The sequence below is a fragment of the Pseudophryne corroboree genome, unplaced genomic scaffold (genome assembly GCF_028390025.1).
Source record: "Pseudophryne corroboree isolate aPseCor3 unplaced genomic scaffold, aPseCor3.hap2 scaffold_99, whole genome shotgun sequence".
NCBI lineage: Eukaryota > Metazoa > Chordata > Amphibia > Anura > Myobatrachidae > Pseudophryne > Pseudophryne corroboree.
In genome coordinates this window covers 417,436-442,556 of record NW_026970570.1, presented here as the reverse complement: position 1 = coordinate 442,556, position 25,121 = coordinate 417,436, and the positions used below count along the sequence as shown (strand labels likewise).

Sequence of the window (25,121 nt, the reverse complement as noted above, 5' to 3'; positions counted from 1 at the left end):
GTCAGGATAGTGCGCAAGGGCATCCTTTTCTCTTAGTCCGTAGAGGATGCTGGGGTCACATTAAGAACCATGGGGTATAGACGGGATCCGCAAGAGACATGGGCACTTTAAGACTTTCAAAGGGTGTGAACTGGCTCCTCCCTCTATGCCCCTCCTCCAGACTCCAGTTATAGGAACTGTGCCCAGGGAGACGGACATTTCGAGGAAAGGATTTATTGTTAAACTAAGGTGAGCATCTTACCAGCTCACACCTTAAGCATGCCGCAGAACGTGGCATTCAACAGAACACAAGCCAACGGCATGAACAATTGCAGCAAAAAGCTGACCAGAACCATAACATAACATGTGTATAACCACAAGTAATAACTGCAGACACAGTATGGACTGGGACGGGTACCCAGCATCCTCTACGGACTAAGAGAAAAGGATTTACCGGTAGGTATTAAAATCCTATTTTCTCATACGACCTAGAGGATGCTGGGGTCACATTAAGAACCATGGGGTTATACCAAAGCTCTTGAACGGGTGGGAGAGTGCGTACGACTCTGCAGCACCGAATGACCCAACTTGAGGTTATCATCAGCCAAGGTATCAAACTTGTAAAACTTAGCAAAAGTGTTTACTAAATAGCTGCTCGGCAAAGTTGCAATGCCGAGACTCCCCGACCAGCTGCCCAGGATGAACCCACCTTTCTAGTAGAATGGGTCTTCACCTAATTCAGTAACGGCAATCCTGCCATGGAATGAGCATGCTGAATCTTACCACAGATCCAGCGCATAATGGTCTACATGGAAGCAGGACACCCAATCCTGTTGGGAGCATACAGGACAAACAGAGCCTCTGTTTTCCTAATCTGAACCGTTCTGGTGACATAAATTTTCAAAGTTCTGACCACAGCCAGAGACTTTGACTCAACGAAGGTGTCAGTGGCCAAAGGCACCATGTGGAAAGATGAACCACCTTCGGCAGAAATTGTTGACGTGTCCTCAATTCTGCTCTATCTTCATGAAAGATCAAATAAAGGCTCTTGTGATACTGCATGGTTTGTACTGTTTTCCATGTGCTCCCAGATCTTTCAAGCAAGTAGCATGGTCAAGAAAGTTCTGTTTGAAAAGAAACAACATTTACTGTCATTGTTATAGAATTTGGGAGAAAAAACAAGAAGAAATCTGCACTGTTGACGCACTGGACAGAATGAATGAATCATAAAATATAACCTTTATTAAGTATGTATTAAAATTGGATAAATATTAATATTATTATCCCAAACTGCAGTGAAACATAAAGGTTAAAATCACAGAACTAACATACATGTGCATAAGAAGAATAAAGAGATGTGAAAAAAAGGTTTAAAAAGCGTGTCCGTGTGTGATTATTTTTGAAGGCACAACCCTGGCGGGGTTGTTTATATAGATATATATGTTGCTAATAATCACTTTCTAGTGTAATGTTATTAAATAGCTGTTAGTATCTATGTCGTCAGGTACCACTGGGTCGTATCCTATATACTCCCTTCACTCAATAGGGGTTACCTCCCGGGAAGCCATCCCCATTGGCGAATTTGTGGGGGTGATTGAGTATAACCGGTAAGCTAACCTCCAATTTGTGGGGTGCTTAGGTAGATGGGGATCACTTATTTCTCTGTGTCCCCTAAGACTATATTCCTAAATTCAATACCACAGGGGGATAGCTTTCTATATCGGATAAGGAATCACTTGATAGGGAAATCTCTATGCATCATGGAAAGATCATATTTATTAATATCCAAACTAAAAAAATGATGAATAGCTTTAATTTAGCTGTTTAGATATAGTTAATTGGCGAGATATACCAACAGGTGCGGTTGCCTTAAGGAATATGGCAATTCCAATATAAATAGCAGCCCTCCTTCATATAATCAGCCAGATCTTATTAAATCTGGTCCAGATATAGCCGTTCAGATATACTTAATTGACAACATATATCAATCGGTGGGGTTGCCTTAAGGAATATAGCAATTCCAATTCTCATATAAATAGCAACCTTCCTTCATATATTCAGCCAGATCTTATTTAATCTGATCTAGGCGTAGGCAATAATGCTTTCCTTAGAGGTATAGCCACCTCAATTCTTATTAGGAAGCAAAGTGTCTGTCATAATGGTTTATCCAATTCATCTAAGAAATAATATATTCCATGTGTCAGAGATTCATTACTCTCTATTTACACTGTTAAAGAGTTAATTCTTATTATGTTACAGTGTAATGAAATTATCATATAGGGAGATGTGGCAATTCCATGTGCTATATATATAATAACCCTTAGTGGTCCAGATTCCACAATGAGGAATTTTCTTATAAACCGCTGAAACACACAGCTGTTTGACTGACTTCCAAATATATCTATCTCACTTTGTAACAGTCTTATGATAGAGAAACTGTTACATATTCGGTCACTTAGTTATCTAAAGGTAAACAGACTCAGTGTGAGGGTAATATAATATATCAAATGCGCTGTCAATAATCGTGGTAACTGGTGTAATAATGTGGTATATTGAGTATGCTAGTAAGGCATATAACTGCTCTCCAGCCTTTAAGTGTTACCAATCAATTTGTTACACTGTAAAGGATTTATGGTGTCCTGTTAGGACATGCAGCTGCTAGGCTGACTCAAAGATTTATCCATTTGTAACAATTATGTAACAGTTATATACATGTTACTGGTATTACATAGAAATAGTATGACACAGGCCAGCAGTCCCATGTGTCTAGATTCCACAATAGGAGATTTTCTTTGTCTTATAAACTGCTGGAACACACAGCTGCTAGACTGACTTCAAATATATATATTACTTTGTAACAGTCTTATAGTAAAGAGACTGTTACACACTGTCATTTAGTTATCTCAAGGTTAGCAGATTCTGTGTGAGGATAGTGTTCTGTTAGAACATGCAGCTGCTAGGCTGACTCATAGAAAATGTATCCATTTGTAACAAATGACACATACAGCATTAAATTAATATCTATAGCAGCCCATGTGACATCTCTACTCTTATCATAATTGTCTGGTTATTGCCAATCTGGACAGCAGGAGTGATATATATTCACTAGTCCCAATATCCCATCATATAAATATACCCACACTGATATACTTTCTTATCAAGAGTTATTAGTAGCTATCTGTATGCACTTTAGACATTGTATCTGCTAAGTGACATCATATCTAGTGTATTCCTTTCTTATAGCTCAGCTTCTATTCCCTATTAGTGGAGACTAACAGCTAACATCATAATCATATATTTTTGTTTTATAACATTTCACATGAGTCAAATACACGCGGACACGCCGTGCCCTACACGTGTGTTTCACTGCATCTATGGCAACTTACATTAAAGCTAACAAGAAAGCACACTCGTTCTGTCTTTAAACTGATAAAAGAAACCCCAATAATATGGGGCATGCAAAAATTGAGATAAAACTCAGTTTTGCTCCTCTCCACGGAAATCTTTAATAAAAGGCGAAATATTTGTTAGTTCTGAAGAGAAACCAGAGCATGACCAAGATTCCACCTGTCGCCTGAGTGCCATGCCAGCAGTTCTCATTGAGCTCAAAGTGAGCACCCAATTTGAAAGAAAGATAGCAGATTTCTCACCAGGCTTCCCCTAGCTATAAACATGGTTTGTACTCTTTTCCATGTGTTCCCAGATCTTTCAAGCAATTAGTATAGTCAAGAAAGTTCTGTTTGAAAAGAAACAAACATTTACTGTCATTTCTATGCAAATGAGCTTACATTAAAGCACACTCGTTCTATCTTTAAACAGATAAAATAAAACCCCAATAAGATGGGGAATGCAAAATTTGAGATAAAACTCAGTTTTGCTCCTCTCCACGGAAATCTTTAGTAAAAGGCGAAAGATTTGTTCGTTCTGAAGAGAAACCAGAGCATGACCAAGATTCCACCTGTCGCCTGAGTGCCATGCCAGCAGTCCTCATTCAGCTCAAAGTGAGCACCCAATTTGAAAGAAAGAAAGCAGATTTCTCACCAGGCTTCCCCTTGCTATAAGCATGGTTTGTACTCTTTTCCATGTGCTCCCAGATCTTTCAAGCAAGTAGCATGGTCAAGAAAGTTCTGTTTGAAAAGAAACAGACATTTACTGTCATTGTTATACAAATAAACTTACATTAAAGCCAACAAGAAAGCACACTCATTCTGTCCTTAAACTGATAAAAGAAACCCCAATAATATGGGGCATGCAAAAATTGAGATAAAACTCAGTTTTGCTCCTCTCCACGGAAATCTTTAATAAATGGCGAAAGATTTGTTCATTCTGAAGAGAAACCAGAGCATGACCAAGATTCCACCTGTCGCCTGAGTGCCATGCCAGCAGTCCTCATTCAGATCAAAGTGAGCGCCCAATTTGAAAGAAAGCAGATTTCTCACCTGGCTTCTCCTTGCTATAAGCATGGTTTGTACTGTATTCCATGTGCTCCCAGATCTTTCAAGCAAGTAGCATGGTCAAGAAAGTTCTGTTTGAAAAGAAACAAACATTTACTGTAATTTCTATGCAAATGAGCTTTCATTAAAGCACACTCATTCTATCTTTAAACCGATAAAAGAAAATCCAAAAAGATGGGGCATGCAAAAATTGAGGTAAAACTCAGTTTTGCTCCTCTCCACGGAAATCTTTAGTAAAAGGCGAAAGATTTGTTCGTTCTGAAGAGAAGCCAGAGCATGACCAAGATTTTCATCTGAAAATATGTGTTCTCCCTGCAGTTGTTGTCCCCAGATGAGAGTTCCCTTGTGCTGCCTCAGTTGAATCTCCTTTACTTGACAGAGATGTGCCTGAGCAGCGGCCCTCCCCAGCCCTATCCCAAATCATACTTATTTTGCATAGGAGATACCATGGTCATGAAGATTGTTCTCCCAGGGTGAGGTTCATTCATTGCATTCTGGGTATGCTGACCCCTGTGATTTCCCCAATGTGGGAAACTCGACTGCATTATTTGTGGTAGTGGGGGACTGTGTTTGTGCTTTCCTCTGGTCAGCTCTGGTAAAAGTCAGATTTCTTTGTCTCAGATCTTCCTCTAGCCTTGTTCTTCTTTCGAGAGTTCCCTTGTGCTGCCTCAGTTGGATCTCCTTCACTTGACAGGGGGTGCCCGAGCAGCAATCCTCCACAGCTCTAGCCCAACTCCTACTTACCTGCCAGGTGAGATACTATGATCTTCACTGTTAGGGCAATCAGGATGTGGAATTCCCTGCCAGGGAAGGTGGTAATGGCGGACTCTGTAATTGGATTTAAAAAAGGAATGGATACATTTCTGAATGAAAAAGCTATCTAAGGTTATAATACTTAAAATATCAACATGGTTAATCCGGGGGTAACATGAGTTATAGTAGCTAACTAGTCATAAAACATTATTCAGCAAGTATGTAGAATCATCACAACTTAAAACAGGTTGAACACGATGGGCAATTTGCCTCTATTCAACCTCAAAAACTATGTTACTATATGTTACTATATTACTATGTTACTGTAGTATACAGAAAACCAAAATGCAATGAACAGTGATAGTGAGCACTGATGAGGATACTAGAACTGACACTGAGCAGCAAGATGCAGCACTGGACTATTAGTAATGTACTGTAGTATGCTGAGCACCACAATGCAGCACAAGACAATGAGCAGTGATACTGAGCACTGATGAGGATACTACTGAGAACTGACACTGAGCAGGAGAGACACACTACTAGTATTACTGAGCAGCAATAAGTAACCACTGATACTGAGCACTGATATTGAGATTTCCACTGAGAGAACATAGCCACGTCCATTCCGCTCTCTCTTCAATGCACGAGTAAAAATGGCGGCAACGCGCAGCTCTTTATATGGAATCCGAATCTCGCGAGAATCCGACAGCGGGATGATGACATTTTCCCTTGTTCAGGTTTTGCGAGTCAGGCGGGAACAACCGAGCCTGCCTCGGACCAGTGTAAACAACGTGGAGTTCGTGGGGAATTCGGTTCTCGGAGAACCGAACCCGCTCATCTCTACCTTATACCAATCAATTTTTTTATTTTCAATCTAAGCCCCTGCAGTTTTCTGTAAGCATCTGCTTCGCTATGATGATCAACAAGTCACAAGGGCAAACACTCAGGGCTTGAGGCGTAGATCTTAGGACCAGCTGCTACAAGCATGGCAGAGGTGTCACTATCACTGGTGACACCCAGAGAGGTGGCGAGGGAGATTGTAATGCAGTGCGCGCAGATAAGCAGCGCAATGGTAAAAAGGAGGCATGGTTTCATAGGTAGGGGCGTGGCCTGGTGGCCTGAATCTACATTTTGTTGCTCCGGGTGTCCCGGGGGTTGGGGGCTGCACCCGGGGACTAGTGTGTGAGCGGTGCTGGCTCCTGCACAGTGAAAGGGCATGGCCACCCAGCATGACGCCTCCCTTCTTGACCATGCTGTAATTGCAGTCGCACTGCAGTTCAGCGTGATCATAAAAAATGGTGTAGCCTCCTGCTGGTGCAGACTGTATGTGCGCGCAGGAAGCCGCCACCATTTTTGTGATCACAGCGGCTGAATGTGATGTCATACAGCCGCTGTGACCACGCCCCCTGTGTCTACTCCGTTGCAGACCCCATTTTGAAGCCTTGCCCCCGCACCGCTCCATCCCTGACTTGGAAATGGAGTGTTGCTGACCCACCTATCCCCCCCCGCCCCGATTGACAGGCAGAGGCGATCGCATTCTCTGCGGGGTGCCGCAGAAAATGCAGGCACATGCGTATGCTCTTAGCAATTTTTGCAGTTGGATCGCTTATTGTGATTGCAATCCAACCTGAATCAGGCCCTATTACCTATCACAATGCGCTGCGGGCAGTACAAAATTGGGTTAATATAGGAGAAAAACCCCCAGACCTGTGCTCCTTAACTGTACCTGGTGGCTAGTGGAGCGGCTGCCCAGTAATCAGTGTCCACGCCAGTGCGCACACGGTCCACCCCCTACGGCCACGCTCCCCTTCATCAGCGGCCTCGTGATCCGGAAGGGTGGTGTGTGTGTGACTGACCTTAGGATGAAACCGGACCCTCCGCTGCAGTGACCCAGCAACCAGGGCACGGGAGTATACAGCGCCGCTGGGAGTGATGAAGCTGCAGTAAAGATGTCTATTAGACCTAGCCTGCTGCAGCCCTTGTAGATTCTCATAAAACAAGTTCTTCTTTTCTTGTCAAAATTTATAGCTAAGAATAGGCTGCCTGAGGCAGGCCCCTGTTAAGTGGCCTGCTACTGAAGGCACCAACTACAAACTGAGCTCCCTGTTCATGGAAGCGGGGTTATAGAGGAGAATGCACTGAGCATCTTGGGAACAGTCAAAAGCTTTGAGCCGGTTGGTGCCTCAGATCAAGATCCTACTCTACACCCCAATGTGAATCCTTGTGGAGTCCAGTGTACCCCACAGAAGAAATTAATGTGTCACACCCATTGGCAGCAACCTTAGAATAGCTGCTGACGGGCACAATTGAGAAAGGAAGGGGGGGGGGGGGACATTTGAATCCAGCACATAAATGCAATTCAAATATGTAATTTGTACCTTCCTATTTTAAAATATAATGGATGAACCTCACCCTGTGAGAACAATCTTCATGATCAAGAGATCTCATATGCAAAATAAGTATGAGTTGGGATAGGGCTGGGGAGGGTGGCTGCTCGGGCAGCCCCTCCCCCGTCAAGTTAAGGAGATTCAACTGAGGAAGCACAAGGGAACTCTCGTCTGGGGACAACAACTGCAGGGAGACCACATCTGTTCAGATGAACATGGGAGGGTGGAAGGCTGCCTAATACTGAAGCACCATCAAATATCAAACCATATGCAACATCTAGTACAAGCCTTCCTGGGGGAAGGTCTGCAGCAGACGGATTTGCATACAGTGATGTTATTCAAGCAGTGGGCCAAAGTTGGCTGGAACCCTCATCTGCATATGAAAAGAGAAAAGGGGCGTGCAGGGCATGGCGGCCTTTTGCAGTGCTTGGATGACCCCTAGTTCTCATTAAACACCCCCACCCTCCTTTGGTGTGGGGCTCATGTTGGCCATGCCCCATCCCCTGAAGCATTCAAGCTGATTTCTTGCAGCAGCTGGGCACTGTAACAGCTCCAGAGCTGTTCTGTAAGGCAAGTAAAAGGGTGTGGGCCCTGCAGCACCACCTGTAGTTTGCATTGTGCGTTGGAAGGCACAAAGTAAGCAGACGGGAGGAGAAGTCAGGATAGTGCGCAAGGGCATCCTTTTCTCTTAGTCCGTAGAGGATGCTGGGGTCACATTAAGAACCATGGGGTATAGACGGGATCCGCAAGAGACATGGGCACTTTAAGACTATCAAAGGGTGTGAACTGGCTCCTCCCTCTATGCCCCTCCTCCAGACTCCAGTTATAGGAACTGTGCCCATGGAGACGGACATTTCGAGGAAAGGATTTATTGTTAAACTAAGGTGAGCATCTTACCAGCTCACACCTTAAGCATGCCGCAGAACGTGGCATTCAACAGAACACAAGCCAACGGCATGAATAATTGCAGCAAAAAGCTGACCAGAACCATAACACAACATGTGTATAACCACAAGTAATAACTGCAGACACAGTATGGACTGGGACGGGTGCCCAGCATCCTCTACAGACTAAGAGAAAAGGATTTACCGGTAGGTATTAAAATCCTATTTTCTCATACGACCTAGAGGATGCTGGGGTCACATTAAGAACCATGGGGTTATACCAAAGCTCTTGAACGGGTGGAAGAGTGCGTACGACTCTGCAGCACCGAATGACCCAACTTGAGGTTATCATCGGCCAAGGTATCAAACTTGTAAAACTTAGCAAAAGTGTTTACTAAATAGCTGCTCGGCAAAGTTGCAATGCCGAGACTCCCCGACCAGCTGCCCAGGATGAACCCACCTTTCTAGTAGAATGGGTCTTCACCTAATTCAGTAACGGCAATCCTGCCATGGAATGAGCATGCTGAATCTTACCACAGATCCAGCGCATAATGGTCTACATGGAAGCAGGACACCCAATCCTGTTGGGAGCATACAGGACAAACAGAGCCTCTGTTTTCCTAATCTGAACCGTTCTGGTGACATAAATTTTCAAAGTTCTGACCACAGCCAGAGACTTTGACTCAACGAAGGTGTCAGTGGCCAAAGGCACCATGTGGAAAGATGAACCACCTTCGGCAGAAATTGTTGACGTGTCCTCAATTCTGCTCTATCTTCATGAAAGATCAAATAAAGGCTCTTGTGATACTGCATGGTTTGTACTGTTTTCCATGTGCTCCCAGATCTTTCAAGCAAGTAGCATGGTCAAGAAAGTTCTGTTTGAAAAGAAACAAACATTTACTGTCATTGTTATGCAAATAAACTTACATTAAAGCTAACCAGAAAGCACACTCGTTCTGTCTTTAAACTGATAAAAGAAACCCCAATAATATGGGCATACCTCCCAACTTTGTCGGCTCGCAAAGAGGGACACACGCGCGGCGAAGTCGCACGCGCTCCCAAAAAGGGCGTGGCCTAAGTAAAAAGGGGCATGGCTTCGCGGGAGGACCCGCGATCGCGAGTCACGCCCCCGTTTTCTGCACTGAGGGGGCATGCCCAGCGCTCTGTGAGCCGCTGGCATGCCACCTCTCCCTCTGACTTCAGTGAATAGACGCTGTGCGCACAGCGACTATTCACCGCTGCTCTGCTAAGCAGGGTAGCGACAGACAGAGCCTCCCAACTGTCCTCCCCACCGCGGGACACTGCGGCCCGCAGGTGGGACAGCGGGACAGTCCCCAAAAAACGGGACTGTCCCGCGAAAATCGGGACAGTTGGGAGGTATGATATGGGGCATGCAAAAATTGAGATAAAACTCAGTTTTGCTCCTCTCCACGGAAATCTTTAGTAAAAGGCGAAAGATTTGTTCGTTCTGAAGAGAAACCAGAGCATGACCAAGATTCCACCTGTCGCCTGAGTGCCATGCCAGCAGTCCTCATTCAGCTCAAAGTGAGCACCCAATTTGAAAGAAAGAAAGCAGATTTCTCACCAGGCTTCCCCTTGCTATAAACATGGTTTGTACTCTTTTCCATGTGCTCCCAGATCTTTCAAGCAATTAGTATGGTCAAGAAAGTTCTGCTTGAAAAGAAACAGACATTTATTGTCATTGTTATGCAAATAAACTTACATTAAAGCTAACAAGAAAGCACACTCGTTCTGTCTTTAAACTGATAAAAGAAACCCCAATAATATGGGGCATGCAAAAATTGAGATAAAACTCAGTTTTGCTCCTCTCCACGGATAATCTTTAATAAAAGGCGAAAGATTTGTTCATTCTGAAGAGAAACCAGAGCATGACCAAGATTCCACCTGTCGCCTGAGTGCTGTGCCAGCAGTCCTCATTCAGATCAAAGTGAGCGCCCAATTTGAAAGAAAGCAGATTTCTCACCTGGCTTCTCCTTGCTATAAGCATGGTTTGTACTGTATTCCATGTGCTCCCAGATCTTTAAAGCAAGTAGCATTGTCAAGAAAGTTCTGTTTGAACATAAATAAACATTTACTGTCATTTCTATGCAAATGAGCTTACATTAAAGCACACTCATTCTATCTTTAAACCGGTAAAAGAAACCTCAAAAAGATGGGGCATGCAAAAATTGAGATAAAACTCGGTTTTGCTCCTCTCCACGGAAATCTTTAGTAAGAGGCGAAAGATTTGTTCGTTCTGAAGAGAAACCAGAGCATGACCAAGATTTTTATCTGAAAATATGTGTTCTCCCTGCAGTTGTTGTCCCCAGATGAGAGTTCCCTTGTGCTGCCTCAGCTGAATCTCCTTTACTTGACAGAGATGTGCCTGAGCAGCAGCCCTCCCCAGCCCTATCCCAAATCATACTTATTTTGCATAGGCGATACCATGGTCATGAAGATTGTTCTCCCAGGGTGAGGTTCATTCATTGCATTCTGGGTATGCTGACCCCTGTGATTTCCCCAAATGTGGGAAACTCGACTGCATTATTTGTGGTAGTGGGGGACTGTGTTTGTGCTTTCCTCTAGTCAGCTCTGGTAAAAGTCAGATTTATTTGTCTCAGATCTTCCTCTAGCCTTGTTCTTCTTTCGAGAGTTCCCTTGTGCTGCCTAAGTTGGATCTCTTTCACTTGACAGGGGGGTGCCCGAGTAGCGACCCTCCCCAGCTCTAGCCCAACTCCTACTTACCTGCCAGGTGAGATACTATGATCATGAAGGTGCTTCTCCCAGGGCAAGGCTCACCCATTGCACTCTGGGTGTGGTGCCCCTGCGATTTCCCCAAATGTGGGAAGCTTGACTGCATAATTTGTGTTTCCCCTGGTCGGCTCTCGTATAATTCAGATCTCTTTGTCTCAGGTCTCTCTCCAGCCTAGTTTGCTGTCTGTTTCCACTTCTTTTTTCATGAGCCCCTCCCTTTTATACCCTTGTGCACTATCCTGACTTCTCCTCTTGTCTGCTTATTTTGTGCCTTCCAATGCACAATGCAAACTACAGGTAGTGCTGCAGGGCCCACACCCTTTTACTTGCCGTACAGAGCAGCTCTGGAGCTGTTACAGTGCCCAGCTGCTGCAAGAAATCAGCTTGAATGCTTCAGGGGCTGGGGCATAGCCAACATGAGCCCCACACCGAAGGAGGGTGGAGGTGTTTAATGCGAACTAGGGGTCATCCAAGCGCCGCAAAAGGCCGCTATGCCCTGCACGCCCCTTTTCTCTTTTCATATGCAGACGAGGGTTGAAGCCAACTTTGACCCACTGCTTGGATGACATCACCGTATGCAAATCCATCTGCTGCAGGCCTTCCCCCAGGAATGCTTGCACTAGTTGTTGCATTTGGTTTGTTGTTTGGGGGTGCTTCATTATTAGGCAGCCTTCTGCCCTCCCATGTTCATCTGAAAATATGTGTTCTCCCTGCAGTTGTTGTCCCCAGATGAGAGTTCCCTTGTGCTGCCTCATTTGAATCTCCTTTACTTGACAGAGATGTGCCTGAGCAGCGGCCCTCCGCAGCCATATCCCAAATCATACTTATTTTGCATAGGAGATACCATTGTTATGAAGATTGTTCTCCCAGGGTGCGGTTCATTCATTGCACTCTGGGTATGCTGACCCCTGTGATTTCCCCAAATGTGGGAACTCGACTGCATTATTTGTGGTAGTGGTGGACTGTGTTTGTGCTTTCCTCTGGTCAGCTCTGGTAAAAGTCAGATTTCTTTGTCTCAGATCTTCCTCTAGCCTTGTTCTTCTTTCGAGAGTTCCTTTGTGCTGCCTCAGTTGGATCTCCTTCACTTGACAGGGGGGTGCCCGAGCAGCGACCCTCCCCAGCTCTAGCCCAACTCCTACTTACCTGCCAGGTGAGATACTATGATCATGAAGGTGCTTCTCCAAGGGCAAGGCTCACCCATTGCACTCTGGGTGTGCTGCTCCTGCGATTTCCCCAAATGTGGGAAACTTGACTGCATAATTTGTGTTTCCCCTGGTCAGGTCTCGTATAATTCAGATATCTTTGTCTCAGGTCTCTCTCCAGCCTAGTTTGCTGTCTGTTTCCACTTCTCTTTTCTTGAGCCGCTCCCTTCTATGCCCTTGCGCACTATCCTGACTTCTCCTCCTTTCTGCTTACTTTGAGCCTTCCAACGCACAATGCGAACTACAGGTAGTGCTGCAGGGCCCACACCCTTTTACTTGCCTTACAGAGCAGCTCTGGAGCTGTTACAGTGCCCAGCTGCTGCAAGAAATCAGCTTGAATGCTTCAGGGGCTGGGGCATAGCCAACATGAGCCCCACACCGAAGGAGGGTGGAGGTGTTTAATGCAAACTAGGGGTCAGCCAAGTGCCGCAAAAGGCCACCATGCCCTGCACACCCCTTTTCTCTTTTCATATGCAGACGAGGGTTGAAGCCAACTTTGACCCACTGCTTGGATGACATCACCATATGCAAATCTATCTGCTGCAGGCCTTCCCCCAGGAATGCTTGCACTAGTTGTTGCATTTGGTTTGTTGTTTGGGGGTGCTTCAGTATTAGGCAGCCTTCTGCTCTCCCATGTTCATCTGAAAATATGTGTTCTCCCTGCAGTTGTTGTCCCCAGATGAGAGTTCCCTTGTGCTGCCTCAGTTGAATCTCCTTTACTTGACAGAGATGTGCCTGAGCAGCGGCCCTCCCCAGCCCTATCCCAAATCATACTTATTTTGCATAGGAGATACCATGGTCATAAAGATTGTTCTCCCAGGATGAGGTTCATTCATTGCATTCTGGGTATGCTGACCCCTGTGATTTCCCCAAATGTGGGAAACTCAACTGCATTATTTGTGGTAGTGGGGGACTGTGTTTGTGTTTTCCTCTGGTCAGCTCTGGTAAAAGTCAGATTTCTTTGTCTCAGATCTTCCTCTAGCCTTGTTCTTCTTTCGAGAGTTCCATTGTGCTGCCTCAGTTTGATCTCCTTCACTTGACAGGGGGGTACCCGAGCAGCGACCCTCCCCAGCTCTAGCCCAACTCCTACATACCTGCCAGGTGAGATACTATGATCATGAAGGTGCTTCTCCCAGGGCAAGGCTCACCCATTGCACTCTGGGTGTGCTGCTCCTGTGATTTCCCCAAATGTGGGAAACTTGACTGCATAATTTGTGTTTCCCCTGGTCGGCTCTCGTATAATTCAGATCTCTTTGTCTCAGGTCTCTCTCCAGCCTAGTTTGCTGTCTGTTTCCACTTCTCTTTTCTTGAGCCGCTGCCTTCTATGCCCTTGTGCACTCTCCTGACTTCACCTGTCTGCTTACTTTGTGCCTTCCAACGCACAATGCAAACTACAGGTAGTGCTGCAGGGCCAACACCCTTTTACTTGCCTTACAGAGCAGCTCTGGAGCTGTTACAGTGCCCAGCTGCTGCAAGAAATCAGCTTGAATGCTTCAGGGGCTGGGGCATAGCCAACATGAGCCCCACACCGACGGAGGGTGGAGGTGTTTAATGCTAACTAAGGGTCATCCAAGCGCCGCAAAAGGCCGCCATGCCCTGCATACCCCTTTTCTCTTTTCATATGCAGATGAGGGTTCCAGCCAACTTTGGCCCACTGCTTGGATGACATCACCGTATGCAAATCCGTCTTCTGCAGACCTTTTCCCAGGAATGCTTGTACTAGTTGTTGCATTTGGTTTGTTGTTTGGGGGTGCTTCAGTATTAGGCAGCCTTCTGCTCTCCCATGTTCATCTGAAAATATGTGTTCTCCCTGCAGTTGTTGTCCCCAGATGAGAGTTCCCTTGTGCTGCCTCAGTTGAATCTCCTTTACTTGACAGAGATGTGCCTGAGCAGCGGCCCTCCCCAGCCCTATCCCAAATCATACTTATTTTGCATAGGAGATACAATTGTCATGAAGATTGTTCTCCCAGGGTGAAGTTCATTCATTGCATTCTGGGTATGCTGACCCCTGTGATTTCCCCAAATGTGGGAAACTCGACTGCATTATTTGTGGTAGTGGGGGACTGTGTTTGTGCTTTCCTCTGGTCAGCTCTGGTAAAAGTCAGATTTCTTTGTCTCAGATCTTCCTCTAGCCTTGTTCTTTTTTTGAGAGTTTCCTTGTGCTGCCTCAGTTGGATCTCCTTCACTTGACAGGGGGGTGCCCGAACAGCGACCCTCCCCAGCTCTAGCCCAACTCCTACTTACCTGCCAGGTGAGATACTATGATCAGGAAGGTGCTTCTCCCAGGGCAAGGCTCACCCAATGCACTCTGGGTGTGCTGCTCCTACGATTTCCCCAAATGTGGGACACTTGATTACATAATTTGTGTTTCCTCTGGTCGGCTCTCGTATAATTCAGATCTCTTTGTCTCAGGTCTCTCTCCAGCCTAGTTTGCTGTCTGTTTCCACTTCTCTTTTCTTGAGCCGCTCCCTTCTATGCCCTTGTGCACTATCCTGACTTCTCCCGTCTGCTTACTTTGTGCCTTCCAACGCACAATGCAAACTACAGGTAGTGCTGCAGGGCCCACACCCTTTTACTTGCTTTACAGAGCAGCTCTGGAGCTGTTACAGTGCCCAGCTGCTGCAAGAAATCAGCTTGAATGCTTCAGGGGCTGGGGCATAGCCAACATGAGCCCCACACCGAAGGAAGGTGGAGGTGTTTAATGCGAACTAGGGGTCATCCAAGCGCCGCAAAAGGCCGCCATGCCCTGCACACCCCTTTTTTATTTTCATATGCAGACGAGGGTTGAAGCCAACTTTGACCCACTGCTTGGATGACATCACCATATGCAAATCCATCTGCTGCAGGCCTTCCCCCAGGAATGCTTGCACTAGTAGTTGCATTTGATTTGTTGTTTGGGGGTGCTTCAGTATTAGGCAGCCTTCTGCCCTCCCATGTTCATCTGAAAATATGTGTTCTCCCTGCAGTTGTTGTCCCCAGATGAGAGTTCCCTTGTGTTGCCTCAGTTGAATCTCCTTTACTTGACAGAGATGTGCCTGAGCAGCGGCCCTCCCCAGCCCTATCCCAAATCATACTTATTTTGCATAGGAGATACCATGGTCATGAAGATTGTTCTCCCAGGGTGAGGTTCATTCATTGCACTCTGGGTATGCTGACCCCTGTGATTTCCCCAAATGTGGGAAACTCGACTGCATTATTTGTGGTAGTGGGGGACTGCGTTTGTGCTTTCCTCTGGTCAGCTCTGGTAAAAGTCAGATTTCTTTGTCTCAGATCTTCCTCTAGCCTTGTTCTTCTTTCGAGAGTTCCCTTGTGCTGCCTCAGTTGGATCTCCTTCACTTGACAGGGGGTGCCCGAGCAGCAATCCTCCACAGCTCTAGCCCAACTCCTACTTACCTGCCAGGTGAGATACTATGATCTTCACTGTTAGGGCAATCAGGATGTGGAATTCCCTGCCAGGGAAGGTGGTAATGGCGGACTCTGTAATTGGATTTAAAAAAGGAATGGATACATTTCTGAATGAAAAAGCTATCCAAGGTTATAATACTTAAAATATCAACATGGTTAATCCGGGGGTAACATGAGTTATAGTAGCTAACTAGTCATAAAACATTATTCAGCAAGTATGTAGAATCATCACAACTTAAAACAGGTTGAACACGATGGGCAATTTGCCTCTATTCAACCTCAAAAACTATGTTACTATATGTTACTATATTACTATGTTACTGTAGTATACAGAAAACCAAAATGCAATGAACAGTGATAGTGAGCACTGATGAGGATACTAGAACTGACACTGAGCAGCAAGATGCAGCACTGGACTATTAGTAATGTACTGTAGTATGCTGAGCACCACAATGCAGCACAAGACAATGAGCAGTGATACTGAGCACTGATGAGGATACTACTGAGAACTGACACTGAGCAGGAGAGACACACTACTAGTATTACTGAGCAGCAATAAGTAACCACTGATACTGAGCACTGATATTGAGATTTCCACTGAGAGAACATAGCCACGTCCTCTCCGCTCTCTCTTCAATGCACGAGTAAAAATGGCGGCAACGCGCAGCTCTTTATATGGAATCCGAATCTCGCGAGAATCCGACAGCGGGATGATGACATTTTCCCTTGTTCAGGTTTTCCGAGTCAGGCGGGAACAACCGAGCCTGCCTCGGACCAGTGTAAACCACGTGGAGTTCGTCGGGAATTCGGTTCTCGGAGAACCGAACCCGCTCCTCTCTACCTTATACCCATCAATTTTTTTATTTTCAATCTAAGCCCCTGCAGTTTTCTGTAAGCATCTGCTTCGCTATGATGATCAACAAGTCACAAGGGCAAACACTCAGGGCTTGAGGCGTAGATCTTAGGACCAGCTGCTACAAGCATGGCAGAGGTGTCACTATCACTGGTGACACCCAGAGAGGTGGCGAGGGAGATTGTAATGCAGGGCGCGCAGATAAGCAGTGCAATGGTAAAAAGGAGGCATGGTTTCATAGGTAGGGGCGTGGCCTGGTGGCCTGAATCTACATTTTGTTGCTCCGGGTGTCCCGGGGGTTGGGGGCTGCACCCGGGGACTAGTGTGTGTGCGGTGCTGGCTCCTGCACAGTGACAGGGCATGGCCACCCAGCATGACGCCTCCATTCTTGACCATGCTGTAATTGCAGTCGCACTGCAGTTCAGCGTGATCATAAAAAATGGTGTAGCCTCCTGCTGGTGCAGACTGTATGTGCGCGCAGGAAGCCGCCACCATTTTTGTGATCACAGTGGCTGAATGTGATGTCATACAGCCGCTGTGACCACGCCCCCTGTGTCTCCTCCGTTGCAGACCCCATTTTGAAGCCTTGCCCCCGCACCGCTCCATCCCTGACTTGGAAATGGAGTGTTGCTGACCCCCCTCTCCCCCCCCCCCGCCTCGATTGACAGGCAGAGGCGATCGCATTCTCTGCGGGGTGCCGCAGAAAATGCAGGCACATGCGTATGCTGTTAGCAAATTTTGCAGTTGGATCGCTTATTGTGATTGCATTCCAACCTGAATCAGGCCCTATTACCTATCACAATGCGCTGCGGGCAGTACAAAATTGGGTTAATATAGGAGTAAAACTCCCAGACCTGTGCTCCTTAACTGTACCTGGTGGCTAGTGGAGCGGCTGCCCAGTAATCAGTGTCCACGCCAGTGCGCACACGGTCCACCCCCTACGGCCACGCTCCCCTTCATCAGCGGCCTCGTGATCCGGAAGGGCGGTGTGTGTGTGACTGACCTTAGGAAGAAACTGGAGCCTCCGCTGCAGTGACCCAGCAACCAGGGCACGGGAGTATACAGCGCCGCTGGGAGTGATGAAGCTGCAGTAAAGATGTCTATTAGACCTAGCCTGCTGCAGCCCTTGTAGATTCTCATAAAACAAGTTCTTCTTTTCTTGTCAAAATTAATAGCTAAGAATAGGCTGCCTGAGGCAGGCCCCTGTTAAGTGGCCTGCTACTGAAGGCACCAACTACAAACTGAGCTCCCTGTTCATGGATGCTGAGCATCTTGGGAACAGTCAAAAGCTTTGAGCCGGTTGGTGCCTCAGATCAAGATCCTACTCTACACCCCAATGTGAATCCTTGTGGAGTCCAGTGTACCCCACAGAAGAAATTAATGTGTCACACCCATTGGCAGCAACCTTAGAATAGCTGCTGACGGGCACAATTGAGAAAGGAAGGGGGGGGGGGGGGGACATTTGAATCCAGCACATAGATGCAATTCAAATATGTAATTTGTACCTTCCTATTTTAAAATATAATGGATGAACCTCACCCTGTGAGAACAATCTTCATGATCAAGAGATCTCATATGCAAAATAAGTATGAGTTGGGATAGGGCTGGGGAGGGTGGCTGCTCGGGCAGCCCCTCCCCCGTCAAGTTAAGGAGATTCAACTGAGGACGCACAAGGGAACTCTCGTCTGGGGACACCAACTGCAGGGAGACCACATCTGTTCAGATGAACATGGGAGGGTGGAAGGCTGCCTAATATTGAAGCACCATCAAATATCAAACCATATGCAACAACTAGTACAAGCATTCCTGGGGGAAGGTCTGCAGAAGACGGATTTGCATACGGTGATGTCATCCAAGATGTGGGCCAAAGTTGGCTGGAACCCTCATCTGCATATGAAAAGAGAAAAGGGGCATGCAGGGCATGGCGGCCTTTTGCGGTGCTTGGATGACCCCTAGTTCGCATTAAACACCCCCACCCTCCTTTGGTGTGGGGCTCATGTTGGCCATGCCCCATCCCCTGAAGCATTCAAGCTGATTTCTTGCAGCAGCTGGGCACTGTAACAGCTCCAGAGCTGTTCTGTAAGGCAAGTAAAAGGGTGTGGGCCCTGCAGCACCACCTGTAGTTCGCATTGTGCGTTGGAAGGCACAAAGTAAGCAGACGGGAGGAGAAGTCAGGATAGTGCGCAAGGGCATCCTTTTCTCTTAGTCCGTAGAGGATGCTGGGGTCACATTAAGAACCATGGGGTATAGACGGGATCCGCAAGAGACATGGGCACTTTAAGACTTTCAAAGGGTGTGAACTGGCTCCTCCCTCTATGCCCCTCCTCCAGACTCCAGTGATAGGAACTGTGCCCAGGGAGACGGACATTTCGAGGAAAGGATTTATTGTTAAACTAAGGTGAGCATCTTACCAGCTCACACCTTAAGCATGCCGCAGAACGTGGCATTCAACAGAACACAAGCCAACGGCATGAACAATTGCAGCAAAAAGCTGACCAGAACCATAACATAACATGTGTATAACCACAAGTAATAACTGCAGACACAGTATGGACTGGGACGGGTGCCCAGCATCCTCTACGGACTAAGAGAAAAGGATTTACCAGTAGGTATTAAAATCCTATTTTCTCATACGACCTAGAGGATGCTGGGGTCACATTAAGAACCATGGGGTTATACCAAAGCTCTTGAACGGGTGGGAGAGTGCGTACGACTCTGCAGCACCGAATGACCCAACTTGAGGTTATCATCAGCCAAGGTATCAAACTTGTAAAACTTAGCAAAAGTGTTTACTAAATAGCTGCTCGGCAAAGTTGCAATGCCGAGACTCCCCGACCAGCTGCCCAGGATGAACCCACCTTTCTAGTAGAATGGGTCTTCACCTAATTCAGTAATGGCAATCCTGCCATGGAATGAGCATGCTGAATCTTACCACAGATCCAGCGCATAATGGTCTACATGGAAGCAGGACACCCAATCCTGTTGGGAGCATACAGGACAAACAGAGCCTCTGTTTTCCTAATCTGAACCGTTCTGGTGACATAAATTTTCAAAGTTCTGACCACAGCCAGAGACTTTGACTCAACGAAGGTGTCAGTGGCCAAAGGCACCATGTGGAAAGATGAACCACCTTCGGCAGAAATTGTTGACGTGTCCTCAATTCTGCTCTATCTTCATGAAAGATCAAATAAAGGCTCTTGTGATACTGCATGGTTTGTACTGTTTTCCATGTGCTCCCAGATCTTTCAAGCAAGTAGCATGGTCAAGAAAGTTCTGTTTGAAAAGAAACAACATTTACTGTCATTGTTATAGAATTTGGGAGAAAAAACAAGAAGAAATCTGCACTGTTGACGCACTGGACAGAATGAATGAATCATAAAATATAACCTTTATTAAGTATGTATTAAAATTGGATAAATATTAATATTATTATCCCAAACTGCAGTGAAACATAAATGTTAAAATCACAGAACTAACATACATGTGCATAAGAAGAATAAAGAGATGTGAAAAAAAGGTTTAAAAAGCGTGTCCGTGTGTGATTATTTTTGAAGGCACAACCCTGGCGGGGTTGTTTATATAGATATATATGTTGCTAATAATCACTTTCTAGCGTAATGTTATTAAATAGCTGTTAGTATCTATGTCGTCAGGTACCACTGGGTCGTATCCTATATACTCCCTTCACTCAATAGGGGTTACCTCCCGGGAAGCCATCCCCATTGGCGAATTTGTGGGGGTGATTGAGTATAACCGGTAAGCTAACCTCCAATTTGTGGGGTGCTTAGGTAGATGGGGATCACTTATTTCTCTGTGTCCCCTAAGACTATATTCCTAAATTCAATACCACAGGGGGATAGCTTTCTATATCGGATAAGGAATCACTTGATAGGGAAATCTCTATGGATCATGGAAAGATCATATTTATTAATATCCAAACTAAAAAAATGATGAATAGCTTTAATTTAGCTGTTTAGATATAGTTAATTGGCGAGATATACCAACAGGTGCGGTTGCCTTAAGGAATATGGCAATTCCAATATAAATAGCAGCCCTCCTTCATATAATCAGCCAGATCTTATTAAATCTGGTCCAGATATAGCCGTTCAGATATACTTAATTGACAACATATATCAATCGGTGGGGTTGCCTTAAGGAATATAGCAATTCCAATTCTCATATAAATAGCAACCTTCCTTCATATATTCAGCCAGATCTTATTTAATCTGATCTAGGCGTAGGCAATAATGCTTTCCTTAGAGGTATAGCCACCTCAATTCTTATTAAGAAGCAAAGTGTCTGTCATAATGGTTTATCCAATTCATCTAAGAAATAATATATTCCATGTGTCAGAGATTCATTACTCTCTATTTACACTGTTAAAGAGTTAATTCTTATTATGTTACAGTGTAATGAAATTATCATATAGGGAGATGTGGCAATTCCATGTGCTATATATATAATAACCCTTAGTGGTCCAGATTCCACAATGAGGAATTTTCTTATAAACCGCTGAAACACACAGCTGTTTGACTGACTTCCAAATATATCTATCTCACTTTGTAACAGTCTTATGATAGAGAAACTGTTACATATTCGGTCACTTAGTTATCTAAAGGTAAACAGACTCAGTGTGAGGGTAATATAATATATCAAATGCGCTGTCAATAATCGTGGTAACTGGTGTAATAATGTGGTATATTGAGTATGCTAGTAAGGCATATAACTGCTCTCCAGCCTTTAAGTGTTACCAATCAATTTGTTACACTGTAAAGGATTTATGGTGTCCTGTTAGGACATGCAGCTGCTAGGCTGACTCAAAGATTTATCCATTTGTAACAATTATGTAACAGTTATATACATGTTACTGGTATTACATAGAAATAGTATGACACAGGCCAGCAGTCCCATGTGTCTAGATTCCACAATAGGAGATTTTCTTTGTCTTATAAACTGCTGGAACACACAGCTGCTAGACTGACTTCAAATATATATATTACTTTGTAACAGTCTTATAGTAAAGAGACTGTTACACACTGTCATTTAGTTATCTCAAGGTTAGCAGATTCTGTGTGAGGATAGTGTTCTGTTAGAACATGCAGCTGCTAGGCTGACTCATAGAAAATGTATCCATTTGTAACAAATGACACATACAGCATTAAATTAATATCTATAGCAGCACATGTGACATCTCTACTCTTATCATAATTGTCTGGTTATTGTCAATCTGGACAGCAGGAGTGATATATATTCACTAGTCCCAATATCCCATCATATAAATATACCCACACTGATATACTTTCTTATCAAGAGTTATTAGTAGCTATCTGTATGCACTTTAGACATTGTAATTGCTAAGTGACATCATATCTAGTGTATTCCTTTCTTATAGCTCAGCTTCTATTCCCTATTAGTGGAGACTAACAGCTAACATCATAATCATATATTTTTGTTTTATAACATTTCACATGAGTCAAATACACGCGGACACGCCGTGCCCTACACATGTGTTTCACTGCATCTATGGCAACTTACATTAAAGCTAACAAGAAAGCACACTCGTTCTGTCTTTAAACTGATAAAAGAAACCCCAATAATATGGGGCATGCAAAAATTGAGATAAAACTCAGTTTTGCTCCTCTCCACGGAAATCTTTAATAAAAGGCGAAATATTTGTTAGTTCTGAAGAGAAACCAGAGCATGACCAAGATTCCACCTGTCGCCTGAGTGCCATGCCAGCAGTTCTCATTGAGCTCAAAGTGAGCACCCAATTTGAAAGAAAGAAAGAAGATTTCTCACCAGGCTTCCCCTAGCTATAAACATGGTTTGTACTCTTTTCCATGTGTTCCCAGATCTTTCAAGCAATTAGTATAGTCAAGAAAGTTCTGTTTGAAAAGAAACAAACATTTACTGTCATTTCTATGCAAATGAGCTTACATTAAAGCACACTCGTTCTATCTTTAAACAGATAAAATAAAACCCCAATAAGATGGGGCATGCAAAATTTGAGATAAAACTCAGTTTTGCTCCTCTCCACGGAAATCTTTAGTAAAAGGCGAAAGATTTGTTCGTTCTGAAGAGAAACCAGAGCATGACCAAGATTCCACCTGTCGCCTGAGTGCCATGCCAGCAGTCCTCATTCAGCTCAAAGTGAGCACCCAATTTGAAAGAAAGAAAGCAGATTTCTCACCAGGCTTCCCCTTGCTATAAGCATGGTTTGTACTCTTTTCCATGTGCTCCCAGATCTTTCAAGCAAGTAGCATGGTCAAGAAAGTTCTGTTTGAAAAGAAACAGACATTTACTATCATTGTTATACAAATAAACTTACATTAAAGCCAACAAGAAAGCACACTCGTTCTGTCTTTAAACTGATAAAAGAAACCCCAATAATATGGGGCATGCAAAAATTGAGATAAAACTCAGTTTTGCTCCTCTCCACGGAAATCTTTAATAAAAGGCGAAAGATTTGTTCATTCTGAAGAGAAACCGGAGCATGACCAAGATTCCACCTGTCGCCTGAGTGCCATGCCAGCAGTCCTCATTCAGATCAAAGTGAGCGCCCAATTTGAAAGAAAGCAGATTTCTCACCTGGCTTCTCCTTGCTATAAGCATGGTTTGTACTGTATTCCATGTGCTCCCAGATCTTTCAAGCAAGTAGCATGGTCAAGAAAGTTCTGTTTGAAAAGAAACAAACATTTACTGTAATTTCTATGCAAATGAGCTTTCATTAAAGCACACTCATTCTATCTTTAAACCGATAAAAGAAAATCCAAAAAGATGGGGCATGCAAAAATTGAGGTAAAACTCAGTTTTGCTCCTCTCCACGGAAATCTTTAGTAAAAGGCGAAAGATTTGTTCGTTCTGAAGAGAAACCAGAGCATGACCAAGATTTTCATCTGAAAATATGTGTTCTCCCTGCAGTTGTTGTCCCCAGATGAGAGTTCCCTTGTGCTGCCTCAGTTGAATCTCCTTTACTTGACAGAGATGTGCCTGAGCAGCGGCCCTCCCCAGCCCTATCCCAAATCATACTTATTTTGCATAGGAGATACCATGGTCATGAAGATTGTTCTCCCAGGGTGAGGTTCATTCATTGCATTCTGGGTATGCTGACCCCTGTGATTTCCCCAAATGTGGGAAACTCGACTGCATTATTTGTGGTAGTGGGGGACTGTGTTTGTGCTTTCCTCTGGTCAGCTCTGGTAAAAGTCAGATTTCTTTGTCTCAGATCTTCCTCTAGCCTTGTTCTTCTTTCGAGAGTTCCCTTGTGCTGCCTCAGTTGTATCTCCTTCACTTGACAGGGGGTGCCCGAGCAGCAATCCTCCACAGCTCTAGCCCAACTCCTACTTACCTGCCAGGTGAGATACTATGATCTTCACTGTTAGGGCAATCAGGATGTGGAATTCCCTGCCAGGGAAGGTGGTAATGGCGGACTCTGTAATTGGATTTAAAAAAGGAATGGATACATTTCTGAATGAAAAAGCTATCTAAGGTTATAATACTTAAAATATCAACATGGTTAATCCGGGGGTAACATGAGTTATAGTAGCTAACTAGTCATAAAACATTATTCAGCAAGTATGTAGAATCATCACAACTTAAAACAGGTTGAACACGATGGGCAATTTGCCTCTATTCAACCTCAAAAACTATGTTACTATATGTTACTATATTACTATGTTACTGTAGTATACAGAAAACCAAAATGCAATGAACAGTGATAGTGAGCACTGATGAGGATACTAGAACTGACACTGAGCAGCAAGATGCAGCACTGGACTATTAGTAATGTACTGTAGTATGCTGAGCACCACAATGCAGCACAAGACAATGAGCAGTGATACTGAGCACTGATGAGGATACTACTGAGAACTGACACTGAGCAGGAGAGACACACTACTAGTATTACTGAGCAGCAATAAGTAACCACTGATACTGAGCACTGATATTGAGATTTCCACTGAGAGAACATAGCCACGTCCATTCCGCTCTCTCTTCAAAGCACGAGTAAAAATGGCGGCAACAAGCAGCTCTTTATATGGAATCCGAATCTCGCGAGAATCCGACAGCGGGATGATGACATTTTCCCTTGTTCAGGTTTTCCGAGTCAGGCGGGAACAACCGAGCCTGCCTCGGACCAGTGTAAACAACGTGGAGTTCGTGGGGAATTCGGTTCTCGGAGAACCGAACCCGCTCCTCTCTACCTTATACCCATCAATTTTTTTATTTTCAATCTAAGCCCCTGCAGTTTTCTGTAAGCATCTGCTTCGCTATGATGATCAACAAGTCACAAGGGCAAACACTCAGGGCTTGAGGCGTAGATCTTAGGACCAGCTGCTACAAGCATGGCAGAGGTGTCACTATCACTGGTGACACCCAGAGAGGTGGCGAGGGAGATTGTAATGCAGTGCGCGCAGATAAGCAGCGCAATGGTAAAAAGGAGGCATGGTTTC

The 25,121-nt window shown here is 44.8% G+C and overlaps 22 non-coding genes across 22 annotated transcripts; 11 read left to right on the top strand and 11 right to left on the bottom strand.

Moving 5' to 3' along the window:
* Positions 1-3,416: 3,416 nt before the first annotated feature.
* LOC135049138 (U5 spliceosomal RNA) lies at positions 3,417-3,532 on the bottom strand. Its single transcript, XR_010240905.1, has one exon. It is a non-coding gene; the product is annotated as a U5 spliceosomal RNA (small nuclear RNA).
* Positions 3,533-3,807: 275 nt separating this feature from the next.
* LOC135049076 (U5 spliceosomal RNA) lies at positions 3,808-3,923 on the bottom strand. Its single transcript, XR_010240845.1, has one exon. It is a non-coding gene; the product is annotated as a U5 spliceosomal RNA (small nuclear RNA).
* Positions 3,924-4,209: 286 nt separating this feature from the next.
* On the bottom strand, positions 4,210-4,325 carry LOC135049130 (U5 spliceosomal RNA). Its single transcript, XR_010240897.1, has one exon. It is a non-coding gene; the product is annotated as a U5 spliceosomal RNA (small nuclear RNA).
* A 270-nt stretch (positions 4,326-4,595) lies between these two features.
* LOC135049096 (U5 spliceosomal RNA) lies at positions 4,596-4,711 on the bottom strand. Its single transcript, XR_010240864.1, has one exon. It is a non-coding gene; the product is annotated as a U5 spliceosomal RNA (small nuclear RNA).
* A 144-nt stretch (positions 4,712-4,855) lies between these two features.
* On the top strand, positions 4,856-5,018 carry LOC135049636 (U1 spliceosomal RNA). The gene has a single exon (XR_010241356.1). It is a non-coding gene; the product is annotated as a U1 spliceosomal RNA (small nuclear RNA).
* A 4,814-nt stretch (positions 5,019-9,832) lies between these two features.
* Positions 9,833-9,945, bottom strand: LOC135049156 (U5 spliceosomal RNA). Its single transcript, XR_010240923.1, has one exon. It is a non-coding gene; the product is annotated as a U5 spliceosomal RNA (small nuclear RNA).
* A 286-nt stretch (positions 9,946-10,231) lies between these two features.
* On the bottom strand, positions 10,232-10,348 carry LOC135049163 (U5 spliceosomal RNA). Its single transcript, XR_010240930.1, has one exon. It is a non-coding gene; the product is annotated as a U5 spliceosomal RNA (small nuclear RNA).
* A 270-nt stretch (positions 10,349-10,618) lies between these two features.
* Positions 10,619-10,734, bottom strand: LOC135049125 (U5 spliceosomal RNA). The gene has a single exon (XR_010240893.1). It is a non-coding gene; the product is annotated as a U5 spliceosomal RNA (small nuclear RNA).
* Positions 10,735-10,878: 144 nt separating this feature from the next.
* On the top strand, positions 10,879-11,042 carry LOC135049208 (U1 spliceosomal RNA). The gene has a single exon (XR_010240975.1). It is a non-coding gene; the product is annotated as a U1 spliceosomal RNA (small nuclear RNA).
* Positions 11,043-11,194: 152 nt separating this feature from the next.
* On the top strand, positions 11,195-11,357 carry LOC135049595 (U1 spliceosomal RNA). Its single transcript, XR_010241330.1, has one exon. It is a non-coding gene; the product is annotated as a U1 spliceosomal RNA (small nuclear RNA).
* Positions 11,358-12,031: 674 nt separating this feature from the next.
* On the top strand, positions 12,032-12,194 carry LOC135049323 (U1 spliceosomal RNA). The gene has a single exon (XR_010241084.1). It is a non-coding gene; the product is annotated as a U1 spliceosomal RNA (small nuclear RNA).
* Positions 12,195-12,346: 152 nt separating this feature from the next.
* Positions 12,347-12,509, top strand: LOC135049548 (U1 spliceosomal RNA). Its single transcript, XR_010241290.1, has one exon. It is a non-coding gene; the product is annotated as a U1 spliceosomal RNA (small nuclear RNA).
* Positions 12,510-13,183: 674 nt separating this feature from the next.
* LOC135049252 (U1 spliceosomal RNA) lies at positions 13,184-13,347 on the top strand. The gene has a single exon (XR_010241017.1). It is a non-coding gene; the product is annotated as a U1 spliceosomal RNA (small nuclear RNA).
* Positions 13,348-13,499: 152 nt separating this feature from the next.
* LOC135049586 (U1 spliceosomal RNA) lies at positions 13,500-13,662 on the top strand. The gene has a single exon (XR_010241321.1). It is a non-coding gene; the product is annotated as a U1 spliceosomal RNA (small nuclear RNA).
* A 671-nt stretch (positions 13,663-14,333) lies between these two features.
* Positions 14,334-14,497, top strand: LOC135049218 (U1 spliceosomal RNA). The gene has a single exon (XR_010240985.1). It is a non-coding gene; the product is annotated as a U1 spliceosomal RNA (small nuclear RNA).
* A 152-nt stretch (positions 14,498-14,649) lies between these two features.
* Positions 14,650-14,812, top strand: LOC135049635 (U1 spliceosomal RNA). Its single transcript, XR_010241355.1, has one exon. It is a non-coding gene; the product is annotated as a U1 spliceosomal RNA (small nuclear RNA).
* Positions 14,813-15,483: 671 nt separating this feature from the next.
* Positions 15,484-15,647, top strand: LOC135049042 (U1 spliceosomal RNA). Its single transcript, XR_010240811.1, has one exon. It is a non-coding gene; the product is annotated as a U1 spliceosomal RNA (small nuclear RNA).
* Positions 15,648-22,257: 6,610 nt separating this feature from the next.
* LOC135049137 (U5 spliceosomal RNA) lies at positions 22,258-22,373 on the bottom strand. Its single transcript, XR_010240904.1, has one exon. It is a non-coding gene; the product is annotated as a U5 spliceosomal RNA (small nuclear RNA).
* A 275-nt stretch (positions 22,374-22,648) lies between these two features.
* Positions 22,649-22,764, bottom strand: LOC135049073 (U5 spliceosomal RNA). The gene has a single exon (XR_010240842.1). It is a non-coding gene; the product is annotated as a U5 spliceosomal RNA (small nuclear RNA).
* A 286-nt stretch (positions 22,765-23,050) lies between these two features.
* LOC135049120 (U5 spliceosomal RNA) lies at positions 23,051-23,166 on the bottom strand. Its single transcript, XR_010240888.1, has one exon. It is a non-coding gene; the product is annotated as a U5 spliceosomal RNA (small nuclear RNA).
* Positions 23,167-23,436: 270 nt separating this feature from the next.
* LOC135049113 (U5 spliceosomal RNA) lies at positions 23,437-23,552 on the bottom strand. Its single transcript, XR_010240881.1, has one exon. It is a non-coding gene; the product is annotated as a U5 spliceosomal RNA (small nuclear RNA).
* A 144-nt stretch (positions 23,553-23,696) lies between these two features.
* On the top strand, positions 23,697-23,860 carry LOC135049301 (U1 spliceosomal RNA). The gene has a single exon (XR_010241063.1). It is a non-coding gene; the product is annotated as a U1 spliceosomal RNA (small nuclear RNA).
* Positions 23,861-25,121: the final 1,261 nt, after the last annotated feature.